The 18,498-nt window shown below is 49.7% G+C and overlaps 1 protein-coding gene and 1 pseudogene across 2 annotated transcripts in view; one reads left to right on the top strand and one right to left on the bottom strand.

Annotated features, from left to right (window-relative positions):
• ANXA6 (annexin A6) overlaps window positions 1–8,282 on the bottom strand; it is a 163,969-nt gene extending 155,687 nt beyond the window's left edge. The window contains exon 1 of one of the 2 annotated variants that reach the window (XM_085617684.1): window positions 8,114–8,282. The gene's annotated coding sequence lies outside the window, so the exon portion shown is untranslated. The remainder of the gene's footprint in view (window positions 1–8,113) is intronic. The other variant, XM_085617683.1, reaches the window with a different exon arrangement.
• A 7,823-nt stretch (window positions 8,283–16,105) lies between these two features.
• LOC146810632 (18S ribosomal RNA) lies at window positions 16,106–18,342 on the top strand (annotated as a pseudogene).
• The last annotated feature ends 156 nt before the right edge of the window (window positions 18,343–18,498 follow it).

The following is an 18,498-nucleotide window of genomic DNA, read 5'->3' as shown; positions in this document are numbered from 1 at the left end:
AACATTATAAAAATCACATCTTGACTAGTTTGATTTTTGTAATCACATTGTAAATCATGATTGGCTAAAATTAGATTTAGCATACGAAGACTCTGCTGGCAGTTTTAGTACACTGAAGTGACTGCTGCCACACTGATCAATTCTTTTTGCCTTTCTTTAGCTTCTGTTAAAAAATAAAAGGCAGAAAAAATACATCATGGTGTGAAAGGTCACTGGAGCGTGTTAAGAGCTGTTAAAGGAACTGCAATGCCTCTGAAATCTCCTATATATAGAGAGGCCTTTATTTTTGATCAGATATGTCCCGGTCCCCTATATTAAGTGCCCAAAGGGCCAACTAGCAGCCACAGCTCAAATTAAGCACTGCCTTCACTGCATGGCAGGCTGGGGGCTCTCAGCTCCAGCGCGCACACAACCACTCCCTTCTGTACATGCTCCTGGACCTGCAGACTTGAAGATGGCGCCTCCTTCCCTGGATTAAGCATCAGGGACAGGCTATTTTTAAATCTTGTTGATGTCGAAACATAAACCAGCTTTGCTCTCAATCCAAATGTCAGAGGCTGAGATCCGGCCCACAGAAAGGAAGGCCACGGCTCTGTATAGTCAAGAGCATTTCTTTTTGTTCTTGTTTTTTCAAAAAAACATTTTAAAACATTTATTGGATAACAAAAGGAATATTAACACAAAACAAATAGCACTATTTCTTAAAACCAATGTTATCCTTACAAAAATTAGAATACAAAACCAGAAAGAAAATACATGTTTTTGACATGGCACTAGCGTTCACAGACGTAGGCAGACCAAGCAAAAAATAGAGACACCTTAAAGGGAAAAACATAGACCCAAGAATAAACAGCAACTCTTCCTCATCAACTGAGTATATCATTCATTAAATGGCGACCATATTTAACTATGTATGTCTGCACCCACACTACATGCACAATATGGGTAGCAGGCAGCATTAAAGTCTCTCGTGTCTCACTGATGCATTCATATAGGATTTCAAGTACCATGATGCGTCGCCGAAGCTCATTCTCAAAAGAGTAGCACAGGGTGGAACCAACATATCATTGTAAGAATATTATCTGACGTAAATATCATATCCAAAACGTCTTTTTCAAAATGTTGCCCAATTGGAGTTAATAGAAAGTCTACACCCAATGAGCTGATATTTTGGTAAACTATACTTAAGACATCATATTTATGTAAGACCACATTCCTGTGTAGGACATCCTCACATACATCCAGGTAGCATGCTTTACCTTGGGTGTGATTTGTTGGAAGAGTGTAATGAGGGGCTGTTGTCTTGTCGTGGGATGCAGTGCCTAGCGGAGGGAGTAATGGAGGACGAAGTGTAAAACACAGTCCACAAATTATGGTTGTAATTGGTAAAATTCAGCTTACTCTGTAGGCTCTATATCGGGTTTATGTTGTTTATTAGGCTTTACAATCCACTTCTTATTCTATTTACTATTTACGACGGCCACACGTTGTTATGGTGATTGGGGCTTCGAATTATTTACAAGGCAGCTTTAAGCAACTTAACGTGGCTTAACGCTGCCTTGTAAATAAGGCATCCTTACACCCTGTATTTTGTGTGAAAGGGGAGGGCAATGGGTGTTGCGGTGGGCGTTCCACCGCAACACCCATTGATTTTGACACTGCCCCCTATTTACAAGGCCAAAATTAAGACCAGGGAAAACCTGGTCTTAAACAGGCGAAATAAGGAGAAATGCGTTATTTCTCCTCGTTTTTGCTGTTTCCATGTGTGCTGCTTTGTGCCATTGAAAATAAATGACATTTTGCAACTTCTATGCATGCTGCATTAAGCAGCACACATAAAAAGTTACAAAACATCATTTAAAGATTGTTTCTGTGCAGGAAGGGAGACCTTCCTGCACATAAGCAATCTTTACCTCAACGCAGACACCCTTGCACTATGGTACACTATGGTGCAAGGGTGCCTCCCTATGGTGCACTATGGTGCAAGGGTGCCTGTATTGGCTGCTACATTGAGCACCAGTGCAGGCGCCAGTGTTTAGCACCAGTGCAGGGGGAAACGCAGGGCTGCACCATATTGTTGTAAATATGGTGCAGCCCTGCGTTTCTGAAGTGGACGAATGCGGCGTTAAGCCAGGAAGGCTAACGCCTCACTCGATCCCTTCATTGTAAATATGCCCCTGTGAGCCTTCTGAGTGTGGGAGGGAGCAGGGAGTGAAGGGAGGCGCCAAGAAAGGACAGAAGGGCAGAGAACATGTACATCACAAGAAGCAGCAGCAGTACAAGCCTCCCTAATACACAGAACATGAACAGTATTGCAGGTGTGCTGCAGCACACACAGCAGCAGTGCAAGCTTCCATCACATACAGACAGGAGATGCAGGACTGACAGTAGAAAAGCTTTTTCACAGACACAACACAGAACAGGTCAAGTTAGCTGAAATGGAAAAGAGACTCAATTCAAATTGATGTATGGGGCCCTCTTGCTTTACCAGGGGACTATTCGCTCACCACACACACCAAAACTGAATCCCTTTGATGCACTAATGTTTTCCAACTAAACAGCCTGTAGGCTTCTGTTAGTCACAGCTGGAGAGCTCCTTCCTTCGGTCAATGGTCAGTGTTTTCCATGCAACTATCTTCCATTCACTCTCTTCTTCTCTGTCATGTTATTGATTGTTCACTTGCATCCCAATCCACGCATTACTCTTCAGATCCGCAGTTCCACTTCTTTCCTTCCCTGTCAATCTCTCGTTCATCCTTTTCCTTTCACTGATTCCCTGCCACTCTTGCTTGCTCTCTGCCACAATCTGTTCCAGTTCGTCACTTCGATTCACTTTTTCTTCCTTTCTTTCTTTCTCTTCCGTCCTGCCACTATTCCTTCTTCTCTGGCACTCTACTCCATTAGCCCCTCTTCTTTTGTTCTATTGTGTCCCTTTACAATTCATTTATCTCTGTTAGAAAAGTCATTTTCACTGCTTTTCCTTGGCCCTGCTGCTAGAAACTACTGCTGCCCTTCTGAGATTCGAAGGTGAACCACATAAAATTGGATTACTTCTCCATTGAGGCCTACAACTCTACCAAATAAAAATAAATCCATCAAAAATGCATCTCTAATTCGCAGAATGTATTAAGGTTTACTGGTGGTTGCTCGTGGGAGTAAGGAGGGTGAGAATTTTTACATTTTAAAAAATATATAGGGAATTCTTCTCAAGTTCAGGAATACCTCGAGTAGAACAGAAGGAATAGAGGTGACATATTGGCCAATTTGTGGACTAGGGAGGCAGGAGACCCGACTTCAGGCCATATCCTTCTTTTGCAAGTGTTGTGATCTTGAGTAGACCATTTTATGACTAAGTACCTTACTGTTAGTATGCGTCAAGACAAGACATTTCTGTTGGTCATTAGGAACAGAAACTCCACTGAGCCCTGGGATACCCAGGCTCTCAATAGAGGGCATTTCCCAGCATTCTCATAGACTCTAGGGCTATTCTCCATTTAGGAATCATTTGCCACATTCTTACCAAAAGCACGCTCGGCCTGAGTGCTGCTTCCTTTACTTAGTTTACAGTGTGCACTAACTCAATTTGCCATCAACTATCAACGTATTGCATCTGAGGAAACATCTGTGTTTCGTGAAAAGTTGATGTATTACTGTGTTTTGTGAACAATGTGTTGGTAAAATGAATGCTATCACTGCCTGCAATATACATAATTCTCCCTTAAATTGACGTAACCATTGGTCATTTCTTGTGGGGATGAGATCCTCTGCGGAATCCGATGTGCTCAACAGCCCTTCCTTAGAACATTTGTGCGGGTGGTTAAAAGCAAAGTGTTACCATCATTAACTTACAGGGCCAAAGTATCCCTGGAGAAATTTTCTAAGCTTCTTGATTCAACACAATCTAATAGATATAGAATATTTCATGTTTTCCCAAATTCTGCTTCACAGGCCCAGAATGGTTACAATTTGGCCTGATCAAACCTGCCTTTGTGCAGTAAGCAGTAAGTATTCAAAAGTGCCACAATTCAAAAAATGCCTCTGCTCCTAGTGCTTAATTTGTGAAGAACAGAAGTGCCTGTGCCCTCGTCAGGAGGTCACTGCGCTTGCACCACCCATTGCCCCAGTCAGCGCCGCGAATAGCAGTAACAACACAACTATTAACCATCCCTATCCTACAAGTGCGACAGTTCAGATTTTTCCAGGTCCCCAAAGCGGCAAGGATGGCTTGGGCGGCAGTTATTATTTAGCCTTCTTTGATGTATATTGAATTAATAAACAACTGCTGGTCTTTAAATTAGACAAACAGGGCCACCATGTTGTAGACTGTCATAAGTGCTGGTGTTGAAGTGCCGTTGCCGAGCACCGGAAATGAATGGCTCAAATTAAGCACTTCTGCTCCATCCCTAAAATACCATGTCTGGATAGAGATGGTATGGGCAGAGTTAATCCACAGAACGAATATCTACAATCAGCCTTAGATCTATTAAAGATCAAGGAGTACTGGGCAATATCAATAAGTGCCTTTTCATTTCAAACTATGGTAAACCAATCCCTTAAAACCCTTTTGTATAAAGAGGACAAAAGTGCTAATAGTAAACTGCTCTCGCTCAATCACTGCTAAAGTGTCACGCTGGTTGCCGCAGGTAGTCCTACATAGAAGCAAGCATTCCAGGACAGTAAAAACTAAGGGTGGTGAACCATCCATTTAGATTGCTCCTCACAATATATGGCATGTCATCTCGAATGCATAACTAGCAAGCAGTAAGAACCTGGTAAAAAGCTGAGCAATTTTTAGAATGAGTCAGGCTCGCACTGGGTGTGTGTTTGTTCCTCTTGTTCCAATGAGCGTAAGAGCTGCTTGTGGGTCCCATGAATCAATTGGGGTGTTTGCACCTGTAGACAGGCCCGTATCTAATGGTTTGCATGCGCCCAATCACAAGTTACCTTCGATTTATTACGTTCATAGAAGCTGCAGAGAAACACGAGGGTTGCGACAAACTCATGTTTTGAATTGTATTATTGTATTTGAGATGGGTTTTTTGCATGTGACTTGTGATTCGTGTTTTTTTGTTGTTTTGTACCGCAGGACTGTGTTTGTAAGGAGTTTATATTTGTACTTCTTTATATTAGATTTATCACTATACATATTGATACATTGTAGTTTTAGAATATTATGGTGTGGTTAACGAGCTACGGTTGTCCTTTTCTGCATTAATGCTCAGTTTTAACATTTGTAATGGATTCAAATGAGTGTGCAAAATAAAACTATTTAATAATTCAGGTAACAAGTCTCACCTCTTACAAAAGAAGTTTACACAAAACACGAATGAGAATGGAATGCAGCCTCCAATTAATTGGCCAATGGACGCACGTCATCTGCCAAATCTCAGCTACAGGCAAGAAAAGGCAACACACCATTCACGGGTCCTTTCTCCTTTCTATGCCCATCTACTGTACCATGTCATCACTCGAAGAGCCCCTTGCCAGGGGCCCTGGCGTAGTGACAGAATGCCACCCATTGAGGTTTCCAAAGCTAAGAGGCACTGGAGACCCAGTGAGAAAGACATTGATACTGGGGAAAGATATAGAAGTAACAGGGCCCAGATAAGCAGCCATTTCACAGCCTGGCTCTGCATCACAGACTCCTCTGGGATCCGCGGAGCCTGCAGTGCAGTGCCGCTGCAAACCGCCCTTGCGTCACTCTTAGTCATTATTTAACTGTGCCTGCCCCGAGCTCCAGCAGACACCCACATTTTGGGACATTTAGATGGATTCTGACACCGAGCAGATGTCCACAGATTGAAACACAGAGGGATTCTGACACCGAGTAGACACCCACAGATTGAGACACAGAGAGATTCTGACACCGAGCAGACACCCACAGATTGAAACACAGAGGGATTCTGACACCGAGCAGACGTCCACAGATTGAAACACAGAAGGATTCTGATACTGAGCAGACACCCAATGGATGAGACACAGATAGATTCTGACACCGAGCAGACACCCACAGATGGAGTCACAGAGGGATGCTGACACCGCTGATTGAGACACAGAAAGGATTCTGATACTGAGCAGACACCCACAGATTGAGACACTTGCTGGATGACAGACACAGACATATTGAGATGCCGATGGATTCTGACACAGAGCAAACACCCACGTCTTGAGGCACTTACATGGATACTGAACAGACACCGGAGACGCGTAGCCCCATCTGCAGTCCCTGTCTCTGCCATGTCTGCACTGCGGCCACACCCTACACGGCCTTGCGATGACTCTGCGCCATGCACGGCTTAGGGCACCGTTAGTCCGCGCCCAGTACCTTGTGCTGTACCCGGAAATGTAAAATGCTGCCCATAGGCCCCTGAGCACAGAACTACCTGTGACCTTGGGCGGATTCCCGCTCGTAAATCGGCGAAGGAAGGGCTCTGGTCCACGGGGGCTAGTCACACTGCTTTTAACATGTTGCCAGGATTTTTACTAAAAAGTCAAATATCATTTCAGAACATCGTGAGACACAACTCGTCCCTCAGGGGGGCACAATGCTGTAGATAAGAGGGGCTCACCCAGACCTCAAGCTCCAAGGGTCAGCCTACGGCTGGATAGCATGACTGGAGTCTGGGAGAGCCCTACGGGTCTGAAGGGCAGGATGCTGTGTTCGGGGCAGTCTGGCCATTTTAAGCTCCCAAAGAAACGACAATTTTAAAGCCACTAACGCGATTTGCTGCTTTCGAGGGAGAGAAACAGTGCTCCTAGGGACTGTGTCAGACCATGGGTTGTTGGAAGGTGTCACGAGTTTCTTTTCAAACTGCATGAAAACCCACATCTTTTTTACTCATTCAGGTAGAAAGATGTTTAAATAATTAATGTAGATAGTCAGCCCAACTTGTTGAAAATCTGTCTGGTATTAAAACATTTTCCGGTCCGCTTTTAGATCCCAGACTCGACTCGATCAGTCTTTGAGCGCCTGCCTTGGACACAATTAGACGGTCTCATCTAGGGCTTGTCAACTGTGCGTCCAGGGAACTTGCGTTCTATTCACAGCATCACCACTTGACGAAACCACGTGATCCTGGCCAGGGCTATTCCCCTCTTAAGACCCCAGTCTTCTTATAGATTAAAAAAACAATTAAACCACTCGTCCTCAAACAGGTTAAAACACTGACAAATATATGATTTTAGAATTCACCCTTAAATTCAGTTCCTAATATTTTTCACACTATTTTTCTCTAAGTTGGTCGTACACGGCTACCATTAGCATCCATCAACGCTGCCCTGGTGCCATGCACAGGTGCAGACTTTACCAGGACAGCCCCTCCCGGCATTTTCACTCAGCGCTATGCAGCTGGTAGGGAACGACAAACTGGAGAGGGGGCGGGGGGGGGGGGGTTGGAGTGTTGTTGGAAGCTGGGGCTTGTATTTTTAATAGTCCGCATGTTTCTTCAGCACTGACGTGGACTGTACAGGGTCAAACTGCAGGGCAAAGATTCAGGAGGTTATGATAAGAGGCATTTTGCGGGCTGCAAGCCAGCGAGCAGAGCCTGGTAAGATCGGGGTACTGTCTGGAAAGCGGGGGGTCGTGGACAAGGGAGGAGCAGTGAGATTCTTCAGAATGGGGTAGGAATTCCTGATTAGGAGGGGTGCACATACTCTGCAGAATAAGCTCTCCGGGTGCTCCAGAATTCGACGAGTATCCCCTCAATGAATGTGGCATTGCATGAATGTGCCAGCGGTCACACGTACCGTCCGGTCGCCCCTCCTCCCGTATGCCACGAGGCTGGAGACTCGCACGCACTCGGGAGCCCGCATATCACAATAAGAGAGTTCTGTTGCCTACCGCTCTCACCCTGTGATGCCATGTGCTGTGCGTGGCACTATTGCCCACCACCATTACACATTTTCAAAACTCACTAACCTTACATTTATTTTTTAAGCCGTTCACAGGGGCTCTTACCCACACATTTAGCATCAAGCTGCACCCCCTCACCGTTTGCTCTCACTTTAATGTTGCCCTCACAGTTATACAGCACTTTTTTCTGAATTATATTAAATACACAATTGTCATATGCGTCACTCCCGCAGGGCCCTCCACCTCCCCCCAAAGACTCACCTGCGGCGGCCGTGGATAGCGCGGGGCGGAGCTGAGAGGGTCGGGTGGTCCCGCAGAGAGCAGTCGCCGCTGCTGTGTACCCTCGGACAGTGCAGTGGGCTCTGGGGCTGCGCCTTCTCCGAGGGAGCCGGGAGGTCTGAAGCGGCTCCGGTGCACTGCAGCTGTTTCCTCTCCTGACGTCACCCTGCACAGCTCCACCATTCCAGACAGGGCTGGTCCTCTGCCACCCTACACCGCCGACCCTGCTGCAGCTGCCATGTGGAGGGCAGGGGGATGAGCGAGGGGGGAGGTGTGGAGTGAGGGAAGGCATCTGTGTTCACTACACAGGGAGCATGGGAGATCCCATTCAACAGAGCATGTGCGGATGCCGCAGTGCAGTGTGTGCCGGGTTCAATCCGAGGGTTTGAAAGATGCTTTTCTTGAGTAGAAGAGACACAAAGGGTCAGTTTGTGTGTCTGCGTGTGTGTGCTTGGGTGCTCATTCCCGTGTGTGTGTGTATGCATCTGCATGTCTGTATGTATTCATATGTAGGTGTCTGTGTGTGCATTTATGAAGTTTTGCTTCTCTCTCTCTTAACCCTATGAATGTCTGCGAGTGTCGGTGCTTGTAAGTGTCTATGCATTTCTGTACATATCTTTCAGAGAGTCCATGTTGTTTTGCATGTGCCTGTATTTCTATAGATTCATTCCTGTGTGTTCATGGGTGTGCATTGTATTCTTCGACTATTTACTGGTGATCCTCATTACTTCCCCTTTACAATCCATCCCATGTAAGGTGTGCCTTGTCCCAAAACTGGATTTAACCATGTGCCCACTGCCTTTTGGCTATGTTTGCACTATAAAAATACCACATATATACTTACATGCTTATATCTTACACTACTTCCCAAAAATACTGAGCCCTATACATAATCCCTAGATTGGGATCCTCCTCTTCCTGATTGTAGTTAGTTAGCTGTGGGTTTACTTCCCAAACTCTAGTGGAGCCTACTCACTTGGGTAACAAGATCACATGGTCTCCGCACACGGCATATTCGGCCAATTGCCCTCTTATTAGTCAAACACAAATTAGAGCTATATGACTTCTCGACTATCTACCTGAAGCCATTTTTGTATCTGAGATGTGACTGACCCAGGCCCGGGCCCGATGTACTCCCGGCCATTCCCCAGGATATGCAATTGTTAGGCTAGATAGGCATCAGCAAAGGTTGGGGGGTGGATTGTGACCCATTGTACCTTGTGGGAGGTAATGATTGCAATAAGTGACGCTGTTTTTTTCTCTCTTGAACTGTCTAACCAGGCGTGGCAGGTGCAGGTAAGAGCTGTGGGGCGGAGCGGGGCCAAAGTCGACAGACGACGGAATAGGAAATAAAAAATTAAAAAAGAAATAGAACCACTTACCTTACGCTCGCCGCATCGTCGAATCGGTGAGGCGGCAAGAGCAAGGTAAGTGGTTTTAAATTTTTTAAAATTTTATTTTCCCTATTCCGTCGTCTGTCAACTTCCCCCCACGCCTCACCGCTCTTACCTGCACCGGCCGCAACAGTGTCTAACAACTTCACCTTAGCATGGTTTTTAATTTATCGTCCTCCAGTTTAGGCTTTAAAGTTTACATCATCGCTAGCTGACATTCTGCTGGTCTACATCGTGAGGTGCTCAAACTTTACAGTTGTTGGAGATCTTAATTTCCATGTTGAGGATGTCGAGTGTTGAGCAGCAGCTGCATTGGTGGCTGACTTAGAAGCTCTCCAGTTAGAACAATTGGTTTTTGCCCCCACCCATTGGTTGGGACATACTTTTGACCCCATTTTCCCCAACATAACCAATTTGGTGGTGGATCCTCCCCTCCCTCTGCTGTGGTCGATCACTTTGTGGTTCCTTTTAAAACCTCATTAAGCAAACCGCCGCCTTCGTTCATCTTTGGTCTAGTGATTAAGACATCAAGATGGGCAAAGGTGACCTAAGCCTTGGAAGATAGTTGCCTGGCTCTGAAGGACTGTGTAGACACATCTAACACCCAACAGGTAGAGTGGATTAAGGGTGCTGTGGATCAAATTGCAATGGTGACTGATCATGCCCTCAGAACATTGAAACCTTCAGCAGAATGGTTTAGTTAAGAGCTATCTGAATTTAATGAAAAATTGTAAATGCCTAGAACGCATTTGGCGCAAAAACTTTCACCCCCCTGCCAAGGCCAACTATCATGTGGCCATGTTAGGCAGGAAAAATACAGATGGCTCAGATTTATTTTCACAGTCTTTGCTTGATAGTAAATCACTTTCCTCTCTTGATCGTGTCTCAGCGTCGATTCCACCACCAGAAGACTGCTGTAATATTATGGCTTAGTATTTCCTTGACCTGGTTGCCTCCATTTCTCCACCTTTCCTGAGGCTGTCAGAAATGCTCCATGTCTTGTGGTATGGTTTGAATCTCTGGTAGATAGTGTGGGGCTCCCTAGCTTCAAATCGATCACAACTGAGGAATTACGTCCGTTACTGGCCATTGTTAAATTGGAGGCCCCCTCTGATCCTGCTTCTCCCGCCATCCTGGAGCAAGGTCTAAAGGTAATAGCTGTCTTGTTATGTGATCTCCTTAACAGCTCTTTCAAGTCAGGACAGGTTCCTCAGTCTTGGAAACAAGCCACTATCGATCCGCTTTTAAAAAAGCTGCTACTTAATGCCACAAAGCCATACAATTTCAGACCTATTTCACGGCTCCCTTTCGTCTCTAAGGTGGTGGAAAAATATATAAATCCACAGCTCTTAACTTTCATTGAGTCAAGAGATCTTCCTAAGAGGGAGGAGGTGGATCACAGGATTACTCAAGCCCTGGTCCTCCTTGATCTCTCAGTGGCATTTGACACGGAAGATCTTGCTCTTCTAATCGATCGTGTCAGATCTGCTGGCCTACATGACACTGCTCTCCAGTGGTTGGCCTCTTTTCTCAAAGATCGGACTCAATCAATCTCTCTACTCCCTCATCGTTCTGCTAAAGTTCTTTGGACTGCGTGGTGCCACAGGGATATTCCCTTACCCCTTCTTGTTCAATCTTTACATCCGCCCCCTAATACACTCCATTCAGGAGCAAAAGGTGACAATGTACAATTATGCTGATGACATGCAGCTGATTTTCACCATCGACAACACCACAGACTCCAAACCATTTTTTCAAACCCCTATGCTGTATATTCGGGACTGGATAAACTTTTACCAGCTGAAGTTTAATTCGGACAAAACCAAAGTAGTGGTTCTTAACAAAAAACGGACCCACTGGAATGACTCCTTCTGCCCTTCCGAATTGAGCACCATCCCTTGCCTAAAAATATGGTGAAAAGCCTTGGAATCCTCAGTGATGAGGATCTGTCCCTCAAGCTGCAGATTGGAGCTGTGTTATGCTCCTGTTTCTTCCACCTTCTGAGAATAAGGAGAATTCGGAGATACTTCACTGAGGAAGCGGTCATCCAAATCCTCATTGTCATGGTGATTTCTCAGATTGACTATGCCAACACACTCTACCTGGTACTTCCCACTGGCATCCACAAAAGCTGCAATTAGTCCAAAATCAGGCAGCTTGGCTGGTCTTCTGTCAGCCTAGATACTGCCACATTAAGCCTCTAATGAAAAAGCTTCACTGGCTGCCAGAAGCCCAGAGAACCATTTTTAAAACAGCCTGCACTATTTTCAAGGCTTTCCATGGTTTAAGTCCTGCCTTTGGGTTCTCTAGAATCTTTTGCTACACTCCCAATCTGTCAGGTTCGATAGGTTAGTTAAGAGCACAAGCCACTAACCTGTAGGAACAGAACCAACGGGGGCGATGACAATTTACCCCATTCCTCAACGCGCAGACACAGAGAGGAACAGAGACCACTCTCCATTACATCTGCACACAGGGGAAAAGGGAAATGGATAAAACAACAAACAGCTGTGGAACAGGAGGCCTCCTCAATCGCAGGGCCGGACTGGGAACCAAAACCGCCCCTGGCAAAGTGCTCGACCGGCCCCCGGGGCGCTGGAGGTGCGTCCGAGCTGTTTGCCAGGGCAGGTTTCGGCCGATTTTGTTACAGGGGCTGATATTTCAGCTATGCTGCAAAAATGGTCCTGTAACAAAAACGGCCCCCCAGGGGCCCCAAAACCGGCCCCCAACACTGGCGGCCCACCGGGGAAATGCCCGGTGCCAGCTACGGCCAGTCCGGCCCTGCTCAATCGGCACTCTCCTCATAGAGAACTACAATTTTTATCTAGGAGATGAATATGGAATATGAGACTCTGTATGTAAGAGAGAACAAAAGATAATGTATAAACATGTAGTAGAACCTAGTTCAATATTTGTAAAAGAACCTAAGTTCTCTCAACTCACATGCATTCCTTAATCAAGGCTGCTATCTCGAGAATCAATAAGAATCAGCAGGGAAGTCAGTTACATTCCATGAGGATGAAAGGCAGTCTTTGGTTCACGAGGTTAACTTCTTGATGGTGTAAACAATTCCATAAAAAAGTATACTTTTCTGTTACTTATCTGCCCATACAATGAGAGGTGTCCTCTACTCCTGTTAGTTCACAGGACATGGAAGCACACTGGTGCTGAACCCTGCATGCACCAGCAGTGAGAAACACCCCAGACTGTGATTCCCGTAATCAAAAGAAAAAAGCGGCCCACACAGCAATCCAGTCTGTGTGAGAGTGGTTGTTGTGATAAACAAAAGAAAACAAAACAAGAATCTGCTGTGCAGAGCAACCCTCTCCTTTCTCGAGGGAATCTGCCAGGAAGCTGCGGCAACACCAGAAGAGTAGTTTTTAGCTTTCCGACTTGAACGTAGGGATGGGCAGAGTTGGAGTAGCGCCACTACGCGGAGTTCCACAGAGTTATGGAAAAATATGTGGAACAGGAGCCCACGTCCTGCGGCCAGCCGAGGGTCCGTGTGCCCGGGACGGGGGTCCCTCGTGCCCGCGAAGGCTCCCAGATCTCCCTGGCCTGGCTTGGTTGAGAAGCAGGGACCGGGCCCGGGGCCTGGGTTTCGGGCAGGGCCTGGGGTGTGGGAGCCCCCGTCCTGCGGCCTGCCAAGGGTTCGTCTGACCGGGACAAGGGTCCCTGGTGCAGAACTCCCAAAGGGCAAGCAGGAGCCCTCCGGTGAAGGCTCGGGGTGGGCAGATAGGCATCCTTCGGTCCCAGCCATCTGATCGTGCCCTTTCCCCTAGGCCATCTGGTTGCGCGCAATGCTTTCCAATGGGGAGACCAGATGGCTGACTGGCCTTGAAGTCCCGATGAGGGCTCGTCCACCTTCCCGATCCCAGCCAGGGCTCCAGGAGGTCCGGCGCCTCAGTGCCCCGGGTCCCCTCCGTCACTCGGTGTGCACAGGTTACCTGAAAGAGGGGTAGCTTTCCTTTGAATTACTAGGGGCAGGGTATGCCGGAACACCCCTCCCGTAATGGCGGTTATCAGCCGGGGACCAGATGGGCTATGCCTGGACAACACCTCCCCACCGCCTGGGACTCCCTCCTCCGGCCCGCGGCATGGCAAAGTGCCCGGGACGGGCTCCATCGGTCCTGGGCAGTCCGGGCCCGAGAGCTCCTGTGGGCCTCCCTGTGCCTGAGGCCCAGCTGGGGTCTCCGAGCCCTGGGGAAGAGGAGCCCTAAGCCCTGCAAGGGGAGGCGGGACCCCTACCGAGAAGGCTCGGGGTGGGCAGATGGGTTTACCCTGTCCCGGCCATATGATCGCACCTTTTCCCCTCGGCCATCTGGTGGCGCGCAATGCTTTCCAATAGGGTGACCAGATGGCCGGGCCAGCCTGGAAGTCCTGATGAGGGCTTGTCCACCTCCCTGATCACAGCCAGGGCTCCAGGAGGTCGGGCGCCTCAGCACCCTGGTTCCCCTCCGTCACCCGGTGCACACAGATTACCAGAAAGAGGGGTAGCTTTCCTCCAGATTACTATGGGCAGGGTATACTGGAACCCCTTTTGAGCCGGCGGTTCTCAGCTGGGGACCAGATGGGCTAGGCCCGGACAACACCTTGCCATCCCAGTCAGGGCTCCAGGAGGTCAGGTACTTTTGCGCCCTGGGTCCCCTCCATCACGCGGTGTGCACGGGTTAGCAGAAAGAGGGGTAGCTTTCCTCCGGATTACTAGGGACAGGGTATGCCAGAACACACCTTCCGGGCTGGTGGTTTTCAGCCGGGGACCAAATGGGCTATGCCTGGACAACACCTCTCCACCGTCCGGGGGTCCCTACTCCGGGCTGTGGTGGGGCGAAGTACCCGGGACGGGCTCCATCGGTCCTGGGCAGTCTTCCCCCGGGTGTCCATGCCCGAGAGCTCGTGCGGGCTTTCCCATGCCTGAGGCCCAGCTGGGGTCTCAGAGCCCCCGAGCCCTCCAGAGGGCAGGCAGGACCCCTCCTGCGAAGGCTCGGGGCAAGCAGATGGGTCATTCAGGCCCGACCATCTGGTCATGCCTTTCCCCTCGGCCATCTGGTCGCGCGCAATGCCTTCCAATGGGGCGACCAGATGGCCGGGCTGCCCTGGAAGTCCGGATGAGGGCTCAGTTGCCTCCCCGATCCCAGCCAGGGCTCCAGGAGGTCGAGCGCGTCCGCGCCTAGGGTCCCCTAAGTCTCGCAGTGCGCACAGGTTACCAGAAAGAGGGGTAGCTTTCCTCTGGATTACCCCTCTCGGTTTAGTGGTCCTCAGCCAGCAGCCGGATGGGCCAGGACACCCCCCCAGCCTGTGGTCCGTCCTCGGTCCTGCCGTGTGGCAGGGTACCCAGGACGGGGTCCCACGGGCCCCAGCTGGGTCCAGGGGCCCCACTGGGCCCCGGGTCGGGTGCTCTAGCCCTGGGCCCCGTCCCTCAGCCTGCCGCTCTGCCAAAGGCCCGAGACGGGATTCCGTCATGCCCGGGGAGCCTCCAGCTGCTTGGCTTGGTTCAGGAGCTCCAGGGGCCCCGGGGAGGTCAGCCTCCCCACACCGGACTCTGTCCTTGGTCCTCCCGCGTCGCAGGATGCCCTTGTTGGGGTTCTGCAGGCCTGGGGGGGCTTCCCCTGCACCTCTGGGCACAGGAGCCCGGCCAAGGGCCCAGGACAGGGGTCCGTCGGTCCTGTGCAGGCCTCCCCCACTTCGCCTGCTTGTCAGTTTATCCGTGGGCCCCGGGTCGGACGGCCCGTCGACTCCCCCTCGCATCCCCCATGGCTGAGGTCCAGCTGGGGCCCTGGGCCTCCAGCCCCCCATGAGCCGGTGCCCACTCACTCTTTCGTTGGGGCACAAAGCGACCAGATGATCTCCCTTTCGAGCCCAGCCATCTGGTCGCGCCTTTCCCCTCGGCCATCTGGTCGCACCTATCCCCTCGGCCATCTGGTCGCACCTATCCCCTCGGCCATCTGGTTGCACATAATGCATTCCTATGGGGCGACCAGATGGCTGAGCTTCCTTGGAAGTCCCGATGAGGGCTCATTTCCCTCCACGATCCAGGCGAGGGCTCCCGGAGGTCGGGCACATTCGCGCCTTGGGTCACCTTGTGTGCACGGATTACAGGGGGGTCATTTTCTTCCGGATTACTAGGGAGACGGTCAGTCAGACCTCCGTGAGGTCCGGCGATTCTGAGACAGGGGAAGGCAGAACCCGGGCCTGCCCACAAGGCCCCCAGGGGCCCAAGTACGCACCTGCCTCTCAGCCCCTTCCCGATGGTCCTTTCCTCCGAGCCTGCTCAGTCAGACCTCCGTGAGGTCTTGGTGATTCTGAGACAGGGAAAGGCAGACCCGGGCCTGCCCGCCCGGGCCCATCCCTGCCTTTCAGCCCCTTCCAGATGGGCCTTTTCTCCAACCCTGCCCACCCCGGGAGCAGGCGGGGATGTGAAGCCGGCATCCCCCCGCACAGGGAAGCCTGCCAGGGGAGGCCCCGGCCATACTCCGATCGATTGGGCACTCTCGGTCCATTTAGGGATGGACTGCTTGGCCAGCCTTGGCTGTTGTTTCAAGCAGGGAGCTTCCACCCCGCATGGACCGTCCGACTCGAGGGCCTGCTGCCTGGCGGGAGGCCCTTCACCCTACCCAGCAGAGCGAAGGCCGAGCGGCCATGAGTACACATTTAAATCCTTTAACGAGGATCCATTGGAGGGCAAGTCTGGTGGCAGCAGCCGTGGTAATTCCAGCTCCAATAGCATATATTAAATTTGCTGCAGTTAAAAAGCTCGTAGTTGGATCTTGGGATCGAGCTGGCAGTCCACCGCGAGGCAAGCTACCGCCTGTCCCAGGCCCTGCCTCTCAGAGCCCCCTTGATGCTTTTGACTGAGTGTCGTGGGGGTCCAAAGCATTTACTTTGAAAAAATTAGTGTTCAAAGCAGGCCAGTCACCTGAATACTTCAGCTAGGAATAATGGATTACGACTCCGGTTCTATTTTGTTGGTTTTCGGAACTGGGGCCATGATTAAGAGGGACGGCCGGGGGCATTCGTATTGTGCCGCTAGAGGTGAAATTCTTGGACCGGCGCAAGATGAACCAAAGTGAAAGCATTTGCCAAGAATATTTTCATTAATCAAGAATGAAAGTCGGGGTTCAAAGACGATCAGATACCGTTGTTGTTCCGACCATAAACGATGCCGACTAGCGATCCGGCGGCGTTATTCCCATGACCCGCCGAGCAGCTTCCGGGAAACCAAAGGGCCCGATTCACAGAACTAACTTAAGACCAAATCCTAAACTTACTACTTTTGGTATTCACAGAAGTTAGGATTTTGTCTTAAGTTTGACTTAAGACAAACTTAAGACAGACTTAAGACAGACTTAAGACAAACTTAAGACAAACTTAAGACAGACTTAAGACAGACTTAAGTTTGTCTTAAGTCTGTCTTAAGTCTGTCTTAAGTTTGTCTTAAGTTTGTTTTAAGACAAACTTAAGACAAAATCCTAACTTCTGTGAATACCAAAAGTAGTAAGTTTAGGATTTTGTCTTAAGTTAGTTCTGTGAATCGGGCCCATAGTCTTTGGGTACCGGGGGCAGTATGGTTGCAAAGCTGAAACTTAAAGAAATTGACAGAAGGGCACCACTGCGGCTTAATTTGTCTCAACACGGGAAACCTCACCCCGCCCGGACACAGAAAGGATTGACAGATTGATAGCTCTTTCTTGATTCTGTGGGTGGTGGTACATGGCCGTTCTTAGTTGGTGGAGTGATTTGTCTGGTTAATTCTGATAACAAACGAGACTCCTCCATGCTAACTAGTTACGCGACCCTCAGCGGTCCACGACCAACTTCTTAGAGGGACAATTGGTGTTTAGTAGGGGTGGGCGGAGAGCTCCGCTCCGCCCACGGAATTTGCGGAATGTTGCCTACTCCACGTTTCGCAGAATAGGCGGAGTAGGCAGCATCCCACACACTCTGCGGCGGAGCGGAGTTGGCACCAGCGTCCCACCTCCTACCCACCCTATTAACAATTAAATTAGAGGTGTAAAAACAATTTATAAGTAAGGGAAACGTCTTACCTGAGATGCGGCGTCCGGGGGCTACCTCTTCCACCTTCATCGCGACTTCAGCATCAAAACTTTTGATGCTCACTCTTCCTCCTTCATAGCGACTTCTTCATCAAAACTGCGCAAGCGCCGGCCCACACATGCGCAGTTTTGATGAAGAAGTGGGCGATGAAGGAGGAAGAGAGGACGCCGCATCTTAGGTAAGACGTTTCCCTTACTTTCAAATTTTTACACCTCTAATTTTATTGTTAATAGGGCGGGAGGGAGGTGGACGGCGCGTAGTGGGGTACGCGGAGTGTGTGGAGTGTGAGGAGATTGTTCCCCCCTCAGTGGCACTCCGAGTAGCCCCACTACGCACACTACGCCTACCCTTAGTGTTCAGCCACACGAGATCGAGCAATAACAGGTCTGTGATGCCCTTAGATGTCCGGGGCTGCACACGCGCTACACTGAATGGATCAGCGTGTGTCTACCCTTCGCTGACAAATGCGGGTAACCCGCTGAATCCCGTTCGTGATAGGGATTGGAGATTGCAATTATTTCCCATGAACCAGGAATTCCCAGTAAGTGCGGGTCATAAGCTCGAGTTGATTAAGTCCCTGCCCTATGTACACACCGCCCTTCGCTACTACCGATTGGATGGTTTAGTGAGGTCAGCGGATCGGCCCCGCCGGGGTCGGCAACGGCCCTGGCGGAGCACCGAGAAGACGATCAAAAGTGACTATCTAGAGGAAGTAAAAGTCGTAACAAGGTTTCCGTAGGTGAACCTGCGGAAGGATCATTAACGGCGGAGCCAGCCCGAAGCCCTCGGCCGCCTCCTGCAAGCACACCGTAGGCACAGGGCTCGGCCCTGCCCTGGCACTCCCCGGCCGGTGGAGCGGTCCATGGCCGCATGGGGCGCTTGGGTGAGGACCGGGCCTCGGCGGGTCTTCCTCCGCTG

This window comes from Triturus cristatus, chromosome 7, assembly GCF_964204655.1.
Source record: "Triturus cristatus chromosome 7, aTriCri1.1, whole genome shotgun sequence".
In the NCBI taxonomy this organism is placed as follows: Eukaryota; Metazoa; Chordata; class Amphibia; order Caudata; family Salamandridae; genus Triturus; species Triturus cristatus.
Note: the sequence above shows the minus strand (reverse complement) of the source record. Positions and strands in the feature narration are given on the sequence as shown.